Source organism: Neovison vison, chromosome 12 (genome assembly GCF_020171115.1).
Source record: "Neovison vison isolate M4711 chromosome 12, ASM_NN_V1, whole genome shotgun sequence".
Classification (NCBI taxonomy): Eukaryota; Metazoa; Chordata; class Mammalia; order Carnivora; family Mustelidae; genus Neogale; species Neogale vison.
Window position 1 is genome coordinate 97,395,474 of NC_058102.1, and position 18,658 is coordinate 97,414,131.

At 37.3% G+C, this 18,658-nt stretch overlaps 1 pseudogene; it reads right to left on the reverse strand.

Annotated features, from left to right (window-relative positions):
* Window positions 1-16,871: 16,871 nt before the first annotated feature.
* Window positions 16,872-17,815, reverse strand: LOC122890996 (annotated as a pseudogene).
* Window positions 17,816-18,658: the final 843 nt, after the last annotated feature.

The following is an 18,658-nucleotide window of genomic DNA, read 5'->3' on the forward strand; positions in this document are numbered from 1 at the left end:
AAGTGGCGGGGGGGGGTGGGAGGTTGGGGTACCAGGTCGTGGGTATTATAGAGGGCACGGCTTGCATGAAGCACTGGGTGTGGTGAAAAAAAATAATGAATACTGGTTTTCTGAAAATAAATAAATTGATAAAAAAATATATTGACAATAAACAAATAAACAATCTATTGGTAGTATACAAAAAAAAAAAAAACCCCACAACTTTTTGCACAGTGAAGGAAACCATTAACAAAATGAAAAGGCAACATACTGAATAGGAGAAGATATTTATAAATGATATATCCATAAAGAGTTAATATCCTAATAAATAAAGAAATTATACAACTCAACATAGAAAACCCTCAAATAACCCAAATAAAAATTGGACAGCGATTCTGAATAGGTGATTTTCCCAAAGAAGTTGTACAGATGGCTAACAGACACATGAAAATGTGCTCAACCTTATTAATCATCAGGAAAATACAAATCAATACCACAATGAGATATCATCTTACAAATGTCAGAATGGCTAGAATCAACAAGGCAACAAACTCTGCTGGTATGAATGTGTAGGCAGTAAAAGAGAATCTTCTCATGCTCTTTGATAGGAATATAAATTGTGGCAGCCACTGTGCAAAAAAGCATGGGATTTCCTCAAATCCATTTTGATAGATGTCCATTGATAGATGAATGGAAAAAGAAGATGTGATATATATACAATGGAATACTACTCAGCCCAAAACAAACAAACAAGGCAAACAAACAAGCAAAAAAAAAAAAAAAAAAAAAACCAAAAACAAAAAAGATGAAAAATGGGATCTTGCCATCTGTAAAACATAGATGGACCTAGAGGGTATAATACTAAATGAAAGAAGTCAGAGAAAGACAAACATCATTTATATATGTAATCTAAAAAACAAAACAAGTGATTATACAGAAAAAACAGACTTGTAACTATAGGGAACAAACTAGTGGTGGCCAGCCATGGTGAGGAGATCAATGAGGGGATGGGTGAAAAAAATAAAGGGGCTTAAGAGGTACAAATTTCCTGTTATAAAATAAATAATTCATGGAGATGAAAGTTACAGCATAGGGAATATAGTCAGTATTATTGTGATAATATATAGTATACTATTTATTGTGATGAACACAGAGTAATGTGTAGGATTGTTGGATATGTTGTATACCTGAAACCAATATAACATGTATGTTAGTTATGTTTCAGTAAAAATAAGTAAACCTCCCCCTAAGGGATTCCAATAATTCTGACATTGGAACATTTCATGGTGTCATTTATTTCCCTTATTCTGTTTTCGTGGCTTCTAAGCTCTTTGTTCCAGGCTTCCTCCTGATCCTTTTTCTCTATCTGTTTGTCTTCCAAATCAGTAATTCTAACTTTTGTCTCAGTTACCCTAGCTTTTAGAGAATTTAGGTTAGATTGGAACTCATTGAGAACATTGTGAACATCGTTCCTGGTGGCTTTCACTTCTGCCCTAGTCAGAATTATTGGAATACCTGAGGGGTAGGAGAAAGAAAGAAGACTAGATATATTTGAACAAATGCTCTATGAAAATATTCACAATCTCACGAATGGAACCAGCGTTCATGTACTAGAGGCAGAAAGGTGTCCCCCCAAGATCACAGAATCTAGAAAGACCTGAAGACACCTGATGGTGAAAATGATGAATTATAATTGTAGACAGGAGCTCTTGAGAGCAGCTAGGACAAAAAAATTCCTTATGTACAGAGGAAAGCCCATCAGAATAACATCAGACCTGTCCACAGAAACCTGGCAAGCCAGAAAGGGCTGGAAAGATGTATTCAGGGCACTAAATGAGAAGAACATGCAGCCAAGAATACTCTATCCAGCAAGACTGACATTCAAAATGGCTGGAGAGATAAAGAGCTTCCAAGACTGGCAAGGTTTAAAAGAGTATGTGACCACCAAGCTGACACTGCAGGTTGTCAGGGGGTTCTATAAAAGAGGAAAAATACTAAAAATATCATTGAACAGAAATATATGGAGACAATCTACAGAAACAAAGACTTCACAGGTAACACAATATCAATAAAAATGTATATCTCAATAATCACTCTCAATGTGAATGGCCTAAATGCACCCATTAAATGACACAGGGTTGCAGATTGGATAAAAGGACAGGACCCAACCATATGTTGTCTACAAGAGAGCCATTCTTTTACAATTTATTTATTTTCAGAAAAACAGTATTCATTATTTTTTCACCACACCCAGTGCTCCATGCAAGCTGTGCCCTCTATAATACCCACCACCTGGTACCCCAACCTCCCACCCACCCCCCGCCACTTCAAACCCCTCAGATTGTTTTTCAGAGTCCATAGTCTCTCATGGTTCATCTCACCTTCCAATTTACCCAAAAGCACATACCCTCCCCAATGTCCATAACCCTACCCCCCTTCTCCCAACCCCCCTCCCCCCAGCAACCCACAGTTTGTTTCGTGAGATTAAGAGTCACTTATGGTTTGGCTCCCTCCCTATCCCGTTTTGTTTCATGGATTCGCCTCCTACCCACTTAAGCCCCCATGTTGCATCACCACTTCCTCATATCAGGGAGATCATATGATATTTGTCTTTCTCCGCTTGACTTATTTCGCTAAGCATGATACGCTCTAGTTCCATCCATGTTGTCGCAAATGGCAAGATTTCAATTCTTTTGATGGCTGCATAGTATTCCATTGTGTATATATACCACCTCTTCTTGATCCATTCATCTGTTGATGGACATCTAGGTTCTTTCCATAGTTTGGCTATTGTGGACATTGCTGCTATAAACATTCGGGTGCACGTGCCCCTTTGGATCACTACGTTTGTATCTTTAGGGTAAATTCCCAGTAGTGCAATTGCTGGGTCATAGGGCAGTTCTATTTTCAACATTTTGAGGAACCTCCATGCTGTTTTCCAGAGTGGTTGCACCAGCTTGCATTCCCACCAACAGTGTAGGAGGGTTGCCCTTTCTCCGCATCCTCGCCAGCATCTGTCATTTCCTGACTTGTTGATTTTAGCCATTCTGACTGGTGTGAGGTGATATCTCATTGTGGTTTTGATTTGTATTTCCCTGATGCCAAGTGATATGGAGCACTTTTTCATGTGTCTGTTGGCCATCTGGATGTCTTCTTGGCAGAAACGTCTGTTCATGTCCTCTGCCCATTTCTTGATTGGATTATTTGTTCTTTGGGTGTTGAGTTTGTTAAGTTCTTTATAGATTTTGGACACTAGTCCTTTATCTGATATGTCGTTTGCAAATATCTTCTCCCATTCTGTCACTTGTCTTTTGGTTTTGTTAACTGTTTCCTTTGCTGTGCAAAAGCTTTTGATTTTGATGAAATCCCAATAGTTCATTTTTGCCCTTGCTTCCCTTGCCTTTGGCGATGATCCTAGGAAGATGTTGCTGTGGCTGAGGTCGAAGAGGTTGCTGCCTGTGTTCTCCTCAAGGATTTTGATGGATTCCTTTCTCACATTGAGGTCCTTAATCCATTTTGAATCTATTTTTGTGTGTGGTGTAAGGAAATGGTCCAATTTCATTTTTCTGCACGTGGCTGTCCAAATTTCCCAACACCATTTATTGAAGAGGCTGTCTTTTTTCCATTGGACATTCTTTTCTGCTTTGTCGAAGATTAGTTGACCATAGAGTTGAAGGTCTATTTCTGGGCTCTCTATTCTGTTCCATTGGTCTATGTGTCTGTTTTTGTGCCAGTACCATGCTGTCTTGATGATGACAGCTTTGTAATAAAGCTTGAAGTCCAGAATTGTGATGCCACCAACTTTGGCTTTGTTTTTCAATATCCCTTTGGCTATTCGAGATCTTTTTTGGTTCCATATAAATTTTAAAATTATTTGTTCCATTTCTTTGAAAAATATGGATGGTACTTTGATAGGAATTGCATTAAATGTGTAGATTGCTTTAGGTAGCATAGACATTTTCACAATATTTATTCTTCCAATCCAGGAGCATGGAACATTTTTCCATTTCTTTGTGTCTTCCTCAATTTCTTTCATGAGTACTTTGTAGTTTTCTGAGTATAGATTCTTAGCCTCTTTGGTTAGGTTTATTCCTAGGTATCTTATGGTTTGGGGTGCAATTGTAAATGGGATTGACTCCTTAATTTCTCTTTCTTCTGTCTTGTTGTTGGTGTAGAGAAATGCAACTGATTTCTGTGCATTGATCTTATATCCTGACACTTTACTGAATTCCTGTACAAGTTCTAGCAGTTTTGGAGTGGAGTCTTTTGGGTTTTCCACATAGAGTATCATATCATCTACGAAGAGTGATAATTTGACTTCTTCTTTGTCGATTTGGATGCCTTTAATTTCCTTTTGTTGTCTGTTTGCTGAGGCTAGGACTTCTAGTACTATGTTGAATAGCAGTGGTGATAATGGACATCCCTGCCGTGTTCCTGACCTTAGTGGAAAAGCTTTCAGTTTCTCTCCATTGAGAATGATATTTGCAGTTGGTTTTTCATAGATGGCTTTGATGATATTGAGGTATGTGCCCTCTATCCCTACACTTTGAAGGGTTTTGATCAGGAAGGGATGCTGTACTTTGTCAAATGCTTTTTCATTTGAGATATTGAGAGTATCATATGGTTCTTGTTCTTTCTTTTATTGATGTGTTGTATCACATTGACTGATTTGCGGATGTTGAACCAACCTTGCAGCCCTGGGATAAATCCCACTTGGTCGTGGTGAATAATCCTTTTAATGTACTGTTGAATCCTATTGGCTAGTATTTTGGTGAGAATTTTCGCATCTGTGTTCATCAAGGATATTGGTCTATAGCTCTCTTTTTTGATGGGATCCTTGTCTGGTTTTGGGATCAAGGTGATGGTGGCCTCATAAAATGAGTTTGGGAGTTTTCCTTCCATTTCTATATTTTGGAAAAGTTTCAGGAGAATAGGAATTAGTTCTTCTTTAAATGTTTGGTAGAATTCCCCCGGGAAGCCATCTGGCCCTGGGCTTTTGTTTGTTTGGAGATTTTTAATGACTGTTTCAATCTCCTTACTGGTTATGGGTCTGTTCAGGCTTTCTATTTCTTCCTGGTTCAATTTTGGTAGTTTATATGTTTCTAGGAATGCATCCATTTCTTCCAGATTGTCAAATTTGTTGGCGTAGAGTTGCTCATAGTATGTTCTTATAATAGTTTGTATTTCTTTGGTGTTAGTTGTGATCTCACCTCTTTCATTCATGATTTTATTTATATGGGTCCTTTCTCTTTTCTTTTTGATAAGTCTGGCCAGGGGTTTATCAATTTTATTAATTCTTTCAAAGAACCAGCTCCTAGTTTCGTTCACTTGTTCTATTGTTTTTTTGGTTTCTATTTCATTGATTTCTGCTCTGATCTTTATGAAATCTCTTCTCCTGCTGGGCTTAGGGTTTCTTTCTTGTTCTTTCTCCAGCTCCTTTAGGTGTAGGGTTAGGTTGTGTACCTGAGACCTTTCTTGTTTCTTGAGAAAAGCTTGTACCGCTATATATTTTCCTCTCAGGACTGCCTTTGTTGTGTCCCACAGATTTTGAACCGTTGTATTTTCATTATCATTTGTTTCCATGATTTTTTTCAATTCTTCTTTAATTTCCCGGTTGACCCATTCATTCTTTAGAAGGATGCTGTTTAGTCTCCATGTATTTGTGTTCTTTCCAAACTTCCTCTTGTGGTTGAGTTCTAGCTTCAGAGCATTGTGGTCTGAAAATATGCAGGGAATGATCCCAATCTTTTGATACTGGTTGAGTCCTGATTTAGGACCGAGGATGTGATCTATTCTGGAGAATGTTCCATGTGCACTAGAGAAGAATGTGTATTCTGTTGCTTTGGGATGAAATGTTCTGAATATATCTGTGATGTCCATCTCATCCAGTGTATCATTTAAGGCCTTTATTTCCCTGTTGATCTTTTGCTTTGATGATGTGTCCATTTCAGTGAGGGGAGTGTTAAAGTCCCCTACTATTATTGTATTATTGTTGATGTGTTTCTTTGATTTTGTTATTAATTGGTTTATATAGTTTGCTGCGCCCACGTTGGGGGCATAGATATTTAAAATTGTTAGATCTTCTTGTTGGACAGACCCTTTGAGTATGATATAGTGTCCTTCCTCATCTCTTATTATAGTCTTTGGCTTAAAATCTAATTGATCTGATATAAGGATTGCCACTCCTGCTTTTTTCTGATGTCCATTAGCATGGTAAATTCTTTTCCACCCCCTCACTTTAAGTCTGGAGGTGTCTTCGGGTTTAAAATGAGTTTCTTGGAGGCAACATATAGATGGGTTTTGTTTTTTTATCCATTCTGATACCTTGTGTCTTTTGATTGGGGCATTTAGCATTCAGGGTAACTATTGAGAGATATGATTTTAGTGCCATTGTATTGCCTGTAAGGTGACTGTTACTGTATATTGTCTCTGTTCCTTTCTGATCTACCACTTGTAGGCTCTCTCTTTGCTTAGAGGACCCCTTTCAGTATTTCCTGTAGAGCTGGTTTGGTGTTTGCAAATTCTTTCAGTTTTTGTTTGTCCTGGAAGCTTTTAATCTGTCCTTCTATTTTCAATGATAGCCTAGCTGGATGTAGTATTCCTGGCTGCATGTTTTTCTCGTTTAGTGCTCTGAAAATATCATGCCAGCTCTTTCTGGCCTGCCAGGTCTCTGTGGATAAGTCAGCTGCCAATCTAATACTTTTACCATTGTATGTTACAGACTTCTTTTCCCGGGCTGCTTTCAGGATTTTCTCTTTGTCACTAAGGCTTGTAAATTTTACTATTAGGTGACGGGATGTGGGCATATTCTTATTGATTTTGAGGGGCGTTCTCTGAACCTCCTGAATTTTGATGCTCGTTCCCTTTGCCATATTGGGGAAATTCTCCCCAATAATTCTCTCCAGTAAACCTTCTGCTCCCCTCTCTCTTTCTTCTTCTTCTGGAATCCCAATTATTCTAATGTTGTTTCGTCTTATGGTGTCACTTATCTCTCGAATTCTCCCCTCATGGTCCAGTAGCTGTTTGTCCCTCTTTTGCTCAGCTTCTTTATTCTCTGTCATTTGGTCTTCTATATCGCTAATTCTTTCTTCTGCCTCATTTATCCTAGCAGTGAGAGCCTCCATTTTTGATTGAACTTCATTAATAGCTTTTTTGATTTCAACTTGGTTAGATTTTAGTTCTTTTATTTCTCCAGAAAGGGCTTTTATATCTCTGGAGAGGGTTTCTCTAATATCTTCCATGCCTTTTTCAAGCCCGGCTATAACCTTGAGAATTGTCATTTTGAACTCCAGATCTGACATATTACCAATGTCTGTATTGATTAGGTCCCTAGCCTTCGGTACTGCCTCTTGTTCTTTTTTTTGTTGTGAATTTTTCCACCTTGTCATTTTGTCCAGCTAAGAGTATATGAAGGAGCAAGTAAAATACTAAAAGAGTGGCAACAATCCCAGGAAAATATGCTTTAACCAAATCAGAAGAGATCCCAAATCGTGAGGGGGGGATTTCTCCCCGCCTCACGATTGGGTGAGGATCTCCTCTGATTGGGATCTCCTTTGATTGGGATCTCCCAATCTCTTCTGATTGGGATCTCTTCTGATTTGGGGATAAAAAGAGGTTCAAAAAGAAAGACAGAAAAAAAAGTAAAACAGAATAAAAAAAAGAGATTGAATTAAAAATTCAATCAAGAATTTAAAAAAGAATTAAGAAAAAAAAAGATTGAAGAGATTAGGATCTCTTCTGATTTGGGGATAAAAAGAGGTTCAAAAGAAAGAAAGAAAAAAAAGAAAAAAAGAATAAAAAAAAGAGATTGAATTAAAAATTCAATCAAGAATTTAAAAAAGAATTAAGAAAAAAAAAGATTGAAGAGATTAGGATCTCTTCTGATTTGGGGATAAAAAGAGGTTCAAAAAGAAAGAAAGAAAAAAAAAAGAATTAAAAAAAAGAAAATGAATAAAGAAAAGTATAAAAAAGAAATATATATATATATATATATTAGATAATCTAGTTAAAAAAGAAAAGGGTAAAAGTTATAAAAAATTTTAGCAGAAGAAGAAAAAAAAATGAAAAAGAAAAAAATTAAATTGACTGCAAGACTAAAAATCACAGGCAGAAAGCCATGAGTTCCGTGGTTTGTTTTCTCCTCCTCTGGAATTCTGCTGCTCTCTCCTTGGTATTGATACTGGACTCCTTGGTAGGTGAACTTGGTTTTGCCTGGATTTCTTGTTGATCTTCTGGGGGAGGGGCCTGGTGTAGTGATTCTCAAGTGTCTTTGCCCCAGGCGGAATTACACCGCCCTTACCAGGGGCCGGGCTGAGTGATCCTCTCGGCTTTGCTTTCAAGAGCTTTTGTTCCCTGAGCGCTTTCCGTAGAGTTCCGGAGGACGGGAATACAAATGGCGGCCTCCTGGTCTCCGGCCTGGAGGAGCCGAGAGCCCAGGGCCCCGCTCCCCAGTGCGCCCTCAGCGAACAGCTCCTAGTAACTCGCGTCTGCCTAACCTCTGGCCGCGCTCCGAGCTCACCGAGCTTTCGACTGGTTCAAGGCAACTCCGAGCTGCGAGCTTACTGTCGGCTCTGTCTCTGCAGCCGGCTTTCCCGTTCCAATATCCACAAGCTCTGCGACACTCAGACACCCCCGATCCTTCTGTGACCCCGCGGGACCTGAGGTCACGCCGACCCCGCGTGGGCTTCGCCCCGGTTTAGCCTCCAGAGCGATGTCCCTCAGCGGAACAGACTTTTAAAAGTCCTGATTTTGTGCTCGGTTGCTCCGCCGCTTGCCGGGAGCCGGCCCCTCCCCCCGGGGTCTATCTTCCCCTCGCTTTGGATTCACTTTTCCGCCAGTCCTACCTTTCAGAAAGTGGTTGTTTTTCTGTTTCTAGAATTGCTGTTCTTCTTCTCTTCGATCTGCCGATGGATTTGCAGGTGTTTGCAATCTTTAGATAAGCTCTCTAGCTGATCTCCTGCTAGCTGAGGTAGTCTCAGCCTGCTACTTCTCTGCCATCTTGACTCCTCCCCCTACAAGAGAGCCATTTTGAACCTAAGTATACAGCCAGACTGAAAGTGAAGGGATGGAGAAGCATCTTTCATGCCAATGGGCCTCAAAAGAAGGCTGAGGTAGTGATTCTCATATCAAATAAATTAGATTTTAAACTAAAGACTGTATTCAGAGATAGAGAAGGACAATGCATAATTCTTAAAGTGACTATCCATCAAGCAGATCTAACAATAGTAAATATTTATGCCCCCAATATGGGAGCAGCCAATTATGTAAGAAAACTGTTAATCAAGATAAAGAGGCATATTTATATAAATCATATTTATATGTATTCACATAAATAAAGATAAAAAGGAGATGTCAACATGCCACTCTCTGTAATAGACCGATCATCCAAGCATAAAATCAATAGAAACAATAGCAATGAATGACACATTGGACCAGATGGACCTTAAACATTGCATCCTAAAACAACAGAATACTCATTCTTCTCAAGTGCACGTGGAACCTTCTCCAGAATAGAACACATACTGGGTCACAAATCAGGGCTCCACCAATATCAAAAGATTGAGATTATCCCTGCATATACTCAGATTATTCAATGCTTTGAGTCTGGAGCTCAACCACAAGGAAAAATTTTAAAGGAACTCAAACACCTGGAAGCTAAAGACCACCTTGCTTAAGAATGCTTGGGTCAACCAGGAGATCAAAGAAGAACTGAAACAGTTCATGGAAACCAGTGAGAATGAAGACACTTCAGTCCAAAACCTATGGGATACAGCAAAGGCAGTCCTAAGGGGGAAATACATAGCCATCCAAGCCTCCCTCAAAAAACTTGAAAAATCCAGAATACATTAGCTGTCTCTATACCTTAAAGAACTGGAGAATCAATAACAAATTAGGCCAACTTCACACACAAGAAGGGAAATAATCAAGATTAGAAATGAGATCAATGAGATAGAAACTGGAGATACAGTAGAATGCATCAATGAAACTAGAAGCTGGTTTTTTGGAAGAATCAATAAGATCAATAAACCATTGGCCAAACTAATCCAAAAGAAAAGAGAGAGGCCCAAATTAATAAAATTATGAATGAAAAGGGAGAGATCACAACAAACACCAAGGAGTAGAAACAATCATCTGAAATTACATCAACAGCTATATGCCAATAAGTTAAGCAACCTAGATGAAATGGATGTATTCCTGGAAAACTATAAACTTCCAAAACTGAACCAGGAAGAAATTGACAACGTGAATAGACCAATATCTAGTAATGAGATTGAAGCAGTGATCAAAAACCTCCCCCAAAACCAGAGCCCAGGACCTGACGGATTCCCTGGGGAATTCTACCAAACTTTCAAAGGAGAAATAACACCGATTCTCCTGAAGCTGCTTCAAAAAATCAAAGGAGAAGGAAAACTTCCAGACTCTTTTCATGAAGCCAGCATTACTCTGATCCCTAAACCAGATAAAGACCCCACCAAAAAGAATTTCAGACCAATATCACAGATGAATATGGATGCTAAGATTCTCAACAAGATCGTAGTAAATAGGATCCAACAGCACATTAAAAAGATTATCTACCAAAAAAAAAAAAAAAAGATTATCTACCGTGACCAGGTGGGATTCATCCCTGGATTGCAAGGATGGTTCACCATTCACAAATCAATCAATGTGATAGAACAAATCAATAAGTGAAGAGGAAGAACCACTTGGTTCTCTCAACTGATGCAGAAAAAGCATTTGACAAAATCCAGCATCCGTTCTGGATTAAAATGCTTTAAAGTATAAGGATAGAGGGAACATTCTTGAACTTCATAAGAAATTATGCTGAGTGAAATAAGTCAAGCAGAGAGAGTCAACTATCATATGGTTTCACTTATTTGTGGAGCATAACAAATAGCATGGAGGACAAGGGGCATTAGAGAGGAGGAGGAAGTTGGGGGAAATTGGAAGGGGAGGTGAACCATGAGAGACTATGGACTCTGAAAAACAATCTGAGGGGTTTGAAGTGGCGGGGGGGTGGGAGGTTGGGGTACAGGTGGTGTGTATTAGAGAGGGCACGGATTGCATGGAGCACTGGGTGTGGTGCAAAAATAATGAATACTGTTATGCTGAAAATAAATAAAACCTAAATTTAAAAAATTTATATATGAAAAACCCACAACAAATATCATCCTCAGTGGGAAAAAGCTCACAGCCTTCCCGTTGAGATCAGGAACACGACAAGGATGTCCACTCTCACCACTCTTGTTCAACATAGTATTAGAAGTCCTAGCAACAGCAATCAGACAACAAAGAGAAATAAAAGGTATCCAAATTGGCAATGAAGAAGTCAAACTCTCTCTCTTTGCTGATGACATGACACTTTATATGGAAAACCCAAAAGAGTCCACCTCCAAACTACTAGAACTCACACAGCAACTCAGTAACATGGCAGGATACAAAGTCAATGTACAGAAATCAGTTGCTTTCTTATACACTAATAATGAAAACACAGAAAGGGAAATTAGAGAATCGATTCCATTCACAATAGCACCAAGAACCATAAGATATCTGGGAATAAACTCTTTACCACAGAGGTAAAGGATCTGTACTTGAGGAACTACAGAACACTCATGAAAGAAATCGAAGAAGACACAAAAAGATGGAAGACCATTCCATGCTCTTGGATTGGATGAATGAACATTGTTAAAATATCTATACTGCCTAGAGCAATCTATACCTTTAATGCCATTTTGATCAAAATTCCACCAGTATTTTTCAAAGAGCTGGAGCAAATAATCCTAAAATTTTTATAGAATCAGAAGAGAACCCGAATTGCTAAGGAAATGTTGAAAAACAAAAAACAGGGGGGCATCACGTTACCTGATTTCAAGCTTTACTACAAAGCTGTGATCACCAAGACAGCATGGTACTGGCATAAGAGCAAACACATAGACCAGTGGAACAGAGTAGAGAGCCCAGATATGGACCCTCTACTCTATGGTCAAATAATCTTCGACAAAGCAGGAAAAAATAAATAGTGGAAAAAAGACAGTCTCTTCAATAAATGGTGCTAGGAAAATTGGACAGCTATATGTAGAAGAATGAAACTCAACCATTCTCTTACACCGTACACAAAGATAAACTCGAAATGGATAAAAGACTTCAATGTGAGACGGGAATCCATCAGAATCCTAGAGGAGAACATAGGCAATCACCTCTTTGATATCAGCCACAGCAATTTCTTTCAAGATATGTCTCCAAAGGCAAAGAAAACAAAAGTGAAAATGAACTTTTGGGACTTCATCAAGATCAAAAGCTTCTGCACAACAAAGGAAACAGTCAAGAAAACAAAGAGGCAACCCACGGAATGGGAGAAGATATTTGCAAATGACAGTACAGACAAAAGGCTGATATCCAGGATCTATAATGAACTCCTCAAACTCAACCCACACAAAACCGATAGATAATCATGTCAAACAGTGGGCAGAAGACATGAACAGACACTTCTCCAATGAAGACATACAAATGGCTATCAGACACATGGAAAAATGTTCATCATCACTAGCCATTAGAGAGATTCAAATTAAAGCCACACTGAGCTATCACCTTACACCAGTTAGAATGGCCAAAATTAGCAAGACAGGAAACAACGTGTGTTGGAGAGGATGTGGAGAAAGGGGAACCCTCTTACACTGTTGGTGGAAATGCAAGTTGGTGCAGCCACTTTGGAGAACAGTGTGGAGATTCCTTAAGAAATTAAAATAGAGCTTCCCTATGACCCTAAAATTGCACTACTGGATATTTACCCCAAAGATACAGATGTATTGAAAAGAAGGGCCATCTGTACCCCAATGTTCATAGCAGCAATGTCCACAATTGCCGAATTGTGGAAAGAGCCAAGATGCCCTTCAATTGATGAACGGATAAGGAAGATGTGGTCCATATACACTATGGAGAATTATGTCCCCATCAGAAAGGACGAATACCCAACTTTTGTAGCAACATGGACGGGACTGGAAGAGATTATGCTGAGTGAAATAAGTCAAGCGGAGAGAGTCAATTATCATATGGTTTCACTTATTTGTGGAGCATACCAAATAACACAGAAGACTTGGGGAGATGGAGAGGAGAAGGGAGTTGAGGGAAATTGGAGGTAGAGATGAACCATGAGAGACTATGGACTCTGAAAAACAATCTGAGGGTTTTGAAGGGACAGGGGGTGGCAGGTTGGGGGAGCCTGGTGGTTGGTATTGTGGAGGGCATGTATTGCATGGAACGATGGGTGTGGTGCATAAACAATGAGTTATGTTACACTGAAAAGAAATTAAATAAAAAAATAAGTAAACCAATTCTTTGTGAGGAGAATTTTAAAAATCAGCATATAATTAAGCAGAAAGTTATGAAATCCTCATGTTTTAGAAGGCTCAATATATTGAAGGTATTAATATTTAACAAATGTATTGACAGATTCAACAAAATTCCAATTAAAATATCAAGATTCTTTTTTTATCTTTTTTGAATAAATTTTTCATTTAGGCCAGTTTTAGAACTATAGAAAAAATGTGAAGGTAGAGTTCCTATATGTCCTCAACACAATTTCTCCTATTATCATGTTAATATTTTAGATTCACTGCAATTAGTGAACTGACACACTTATTGATATGTTGTTGGATTGATACATTATTCCTAAGTCTAAAGAACTTAATTTATTCAGATTTCTTTGATTTTTACTTACTGTTTCTGTTTTGTTCCTGGATCTCTTCCAGGGCACTCCAGTATGTTAATCATATCTTTAAGAGGCTACTTTGCATGGGATACTCTCTCAGAATTTTGATAATCTTGAGAATTTGAAGAAGTCTGATCTAGTAGTTTGTATAATAGACCTTCATGGGGATTTATATGATGTTATGCTCAGATTAAATTTGGTTATGTGTTTTGGGAAAGAAACCCATGGGGTTAAATTTGCCATTTTCATCATCAATTCATCATCATCAATTTTCATCTTTCTTGGGAAAGAAGACAATAGGGGTAAATTTGCCCCTTACTCATCCATATGAGTGTTTACTATTAGAATAATTTATCATTTTTCATGGAACTTTGATCGCCTGATAAAGGCACTAATTGTTAGGGTCCTCCACACATTTGCTGTCCTCCCATCCTGCACTTTCCACATTGTACTCTGTGGAAGAAAGTCACTATGAAGAGCTGACATTGAAGGAGTGGGAATTATGCTCTGCCTGGAAGATGGGGTATCTGTATAAATTATTTGGGATTCCTTTACATGGGGAATTTGTGTTCTTCCCCATTTATTAATTTACTCATAAATCTCCATTTATTTATATCACTATGGGCTCATGGATCCTTATTGTAAACTTCTGAATTATATCCAATACAATTTATTTTATTGCTAAATTTACTAGCTTTGGCCATTGGGAGGTCTTTTAATTGGTTACTCTTCCATTTGATATCCAACCATCATAGTGTGTTTCTTAAAATCACTTCCTTGTTTTCTGGTACTATAAGATGTTTCAGAGTCATCTTATATATCCCTTACCAGAACCCTGTAATCAGACACTTGTGCAACAATACTTGGTTACTCTTATTGGACCAGGATGGTTTTAGAAACCAAGAACTGGTCCCTAGGTGTGTTCATTGCCTTTGTCTCAGGTCATGATCCCAGGGTCCTGGGATTGAGCCTTGCATCAGGCTCTCTGCTCAGCAGGTAGCCTGTTTCCTCCGATCTCTCTGCTTGCTTCTCTGCCTACTTGTGATCTCGCTCTGTCAAATAAATAAATAAAATCTTAAAAAAAGGGTGTTATTTCTTCTAGACCCTCTAACAGGCAGAGCCAGGAAATATATAGGATCCTAATAACTTGTATACAAATATACAAGTATTACTATATGCAACCTTCTTCCCCTTTTTCTCTGTAAACTCCCACTCCAAAAGTAAGAATCCTGGCTCCACTGATCACCACCCATTTACTTATTGTTGAAGTTCTCTAGTAGGTCTATGATCCATTTTGAGTTAAATATTGTGAAAGGTCTGTGTCTAGATTTATTTTTTATATGAATGTCCAATTCTACATTTGTGGAAAAAATTGTCTCTGTTGAATTGCCTTTGCTCTTTGTCAAAGATCAACTGTATGTGTCCTACCTGTGGAATTTCTATTCTGTTTCATTGATCTTTATGTATATTCTGTTGTCAATACCCTACTGTCTTCATTAATTTATCTTTATAGTGAGCATATTGTATTTTACCTTTAATTATTTCTTCTTCCATGTTCATCCTTTCTTTGTGTATGTAGAGTAAGTTTTCTGATAAGTATAATTTTCTTCTGCCTGAAGAACTTTTGAAGAATTCCTTGAAGTTCAGGCCTGCCGATAATGAATTCCTTCAGTTTGTTTTCCTGACAAAGTCTTTGTTCATTTTTTTTCTCTTGCATTTCGTTTTGTAGGTTTTTATGAGCTGTCTTCAGGATTCACTGGTTCTTTCCTCTGCCTTGTTCATTCTACTAACATGTCTATCAAAGGCATTCTTCATTTTAGTTATAAGTGGTTTTTTCCCCCCTAGTATTTCCTTTGACTCTCTCTTATAGGCTTCATTTCTACACTTAATTTTGTCGTCTGTCACTGCATGCTTTCTACTTTTTCTTTTAGAGCCCTTACCATATTAATCATAGTTGTTTCCAACTCCTTGCTAGATATCTTTAACATCTGTGTTATATTTGTTCTAGTTCTATAGCTTGCTTTATCTCTTTAGATGGTGGAGTGTTTTTGTTCGTTTTTTTCATTTTTTTCCTTTGCTATGCATTGCAATTTTTTATTGTTGAAGTATAAGTGGATGTAAATAGGCCATTAGTATGAAGATTTAGGATAATCTTGCTAGGATACTTTTGCTGGGATGTGTTTAATATTTGCTGCAGCTGAAGCTGTAGGTTGAAGATGTTTCATATCTCTTAGTGTCTTTTTTTCTCCCTTTCTGTACGTATTCTTTCCTAGAAAGAAAAGAGCTCTACAGCTGTAATCCACTGTTACATTGTATATTGTGTGGTAGTAGTTATGGGAAAAGGGTAGTGTTTGGAAATCTTGTGATTGCCTTCAACATTTTAAGCTTGTGTCTCTAAGATGCAATTTTCAGAACCATTTCTTTATAGGTATAATTGTTTCAAACATCCACCATTTAATGTGACATAAAATTTAGAGAGGATTGGTTTGTGAGTAATGTGCTTTGCTCAGATAGAACAATGATATAGTAAAGTTTACTGAAAAGTAGGTCTTTGTAATGGAGAAAAATTTTGGTGTGTCTTAAAATCTTTGTATGTGTGCATGTGTGTATGAATGCTTGCATGTTATTGTCAGGCAGTTGTGGTCTAAATTTTCTGTTTCTTGAAGAAAATCTAAAAATTCTGGTTTCCTTATATCTTTTGTGTATCATATTATTTTCCACATTCCTGGTATTTATTTTCTTACTTTTGTTTTATTTCAATTATACTTAACATGCCCATTTAGAGTCTATTTTAAAGCTTATCTTATTAACACCTTAAAACAAAGATGATATTTTTTCCCTATATTTCATATGTTTCTTTTGGCACATTTACATATGTCAATTAAAAGAGTTTAGAAAAAGTATTGATCTAAAAATTTCCTATACTCATAGACAGTATAATTAATATGTTATATAGTTTCTTTTTGAATAATAAAGAAAAGCTTAGAGATGAGAGAAGATTTTATTTCTTGGGAAAAAAAATCTCATGTTCCTTTAATGGAGGAAACAGTTTTGATTGAGATTAAAGAGAGAAAGAAATTATTAGTTTTGAGTAGGTTTAAAAATCAAGATTTAAATGATTCTGAGGTTAACCTTAGTGAATTAGTTAGGACTTCCAGGAAAAAAAAATGCTATGAAACAAATGTTCTCATTGATTTTTCAAAGTCCATTTGCTCTTACTTGTGTAAGATAAGTGCAATTTTTTTATTGTGTCATTTAAAGCTTGTTTCACTTGCTTGTTCCTCAATGTATAAAAGAAAGGGTTCAACAAAGGGGCAACAGATGTGGTGAGAACCGATACTCCTTTATTGATGTCCACTTCTTCTTTGGCTGAAGGCTTGACGTAGATGAAAATACAGCTGCCATATGTGATGGTAACAGCAATCATGTGAGAAGAACAGGTAGAGAAAACTTTTTTCCTTTGAGAAGCAGAAGGGAATCTTAGAATTTTTCTGATGATAAATGTGTAGGAAAGAATGACACCTATCAAGTAATAATGAATGTCAACACTGCACAGATTATAACCATCTGTTCTATAAACCAAGTATCTGAGCATGAAATCTTAAAAAGAGGAGATTAATAGCACTGAAGTCACAGAATTCCAGCTGGAGGCCCATACCAAGGGGTGTGATGATGATCATCAGTCCAGAGATCCAGTAACAGAGGATGAGGATAGTACAGACTTTGTTGTTCATGATGGTCACATAATGAAGGGGTTTGCAGATGGCCACAAAGCGGTCATAGGACATGGCTGCCAGGAGAAAAAATTCTGTGGCCCCAAAAAGCCCAATAAAAAATATTTGACTAGCACAAGGATTATAAGTAATAGTTTTGTCTCTGGTTGAAACATTGTACAGGAATCTGGGAATACACAGTGTCACAAATGATATTTCTAAGATGGAGAAGTTCCGAAGAAAAAAATACATAGGTGATTTAAGATGAGAATTCATGAATGTCAGAATGATAATGGTCAGATTTCCAGTAATATTCAGCACATAGGTGAGATAGGAAGATAAAAAGGAAAACTTGCAGCTGGGGTTTCTCTGTAAGTCCCAAAAAGATGAATGTTGTTATTGCTGTGTGATTTCTCATCTCTACTTTTGATGTTTTAGACAATCTACCTGTAAAAAGTCAAAGAGAACGTATCTAAACAGTAGAAAGGAAACAATAAAGGAAATTAGAAGAAACAAAACAATAAAGCAAGAGAGAAGTTGAAAGGAATCAAGAGCTGATTCTTAGAAGGGATAAATAACAATTGATAAAACTGTTGTGGGACAGAGCTGGAAAAAAGAAAAGAAAAGATTTATCAGGAATAAGAGCAATAACATCATTAGAGATTATACAGATATTAAGAAGATACAAATGAAATATTTTGAAAACATCTGCAGAGTAGATTTGGCAACTTAAATGAAATGAACGGATTCTTTGAAAGATACAATTGACCAAAGATAATTAAAGATGAAATATCTAACCCATACAGTCCTGTATCTATTAAAGGGAACAAATACATAGGTAAGTCATCCTATAAAGAGAACTTCAAGCTCAGATGGCTTGGTTGTAGATTTCTACTAAACATTCAAGACAAACAAAAACACCAATTCTATACAAATCCTTTTATAAAACTGATTGTTGAAAGCAAAAATTATAACATTATCTGGTGGAGCTTCTGATGTTTACAAACATAATATAAATTATAACTGCAATAAAAAGGAAAGAGTGAAGGGTCCTAGAGAGTAATACATTTTCTATATTCTACCTCCAGTGGTAAAAATTAATTCTAAGTGGTCTGTGAATTGTTTACTGTGTATACTATAATTCACACACAAACTTTTAAGAAATGGTATAGTCAAAAACACATTATATAAAGTAAAATGAAACACTAGGGTTGCTAATTATAAGGCAGGAAATGGGAAACAAAAGAAAGAACAACGAGAA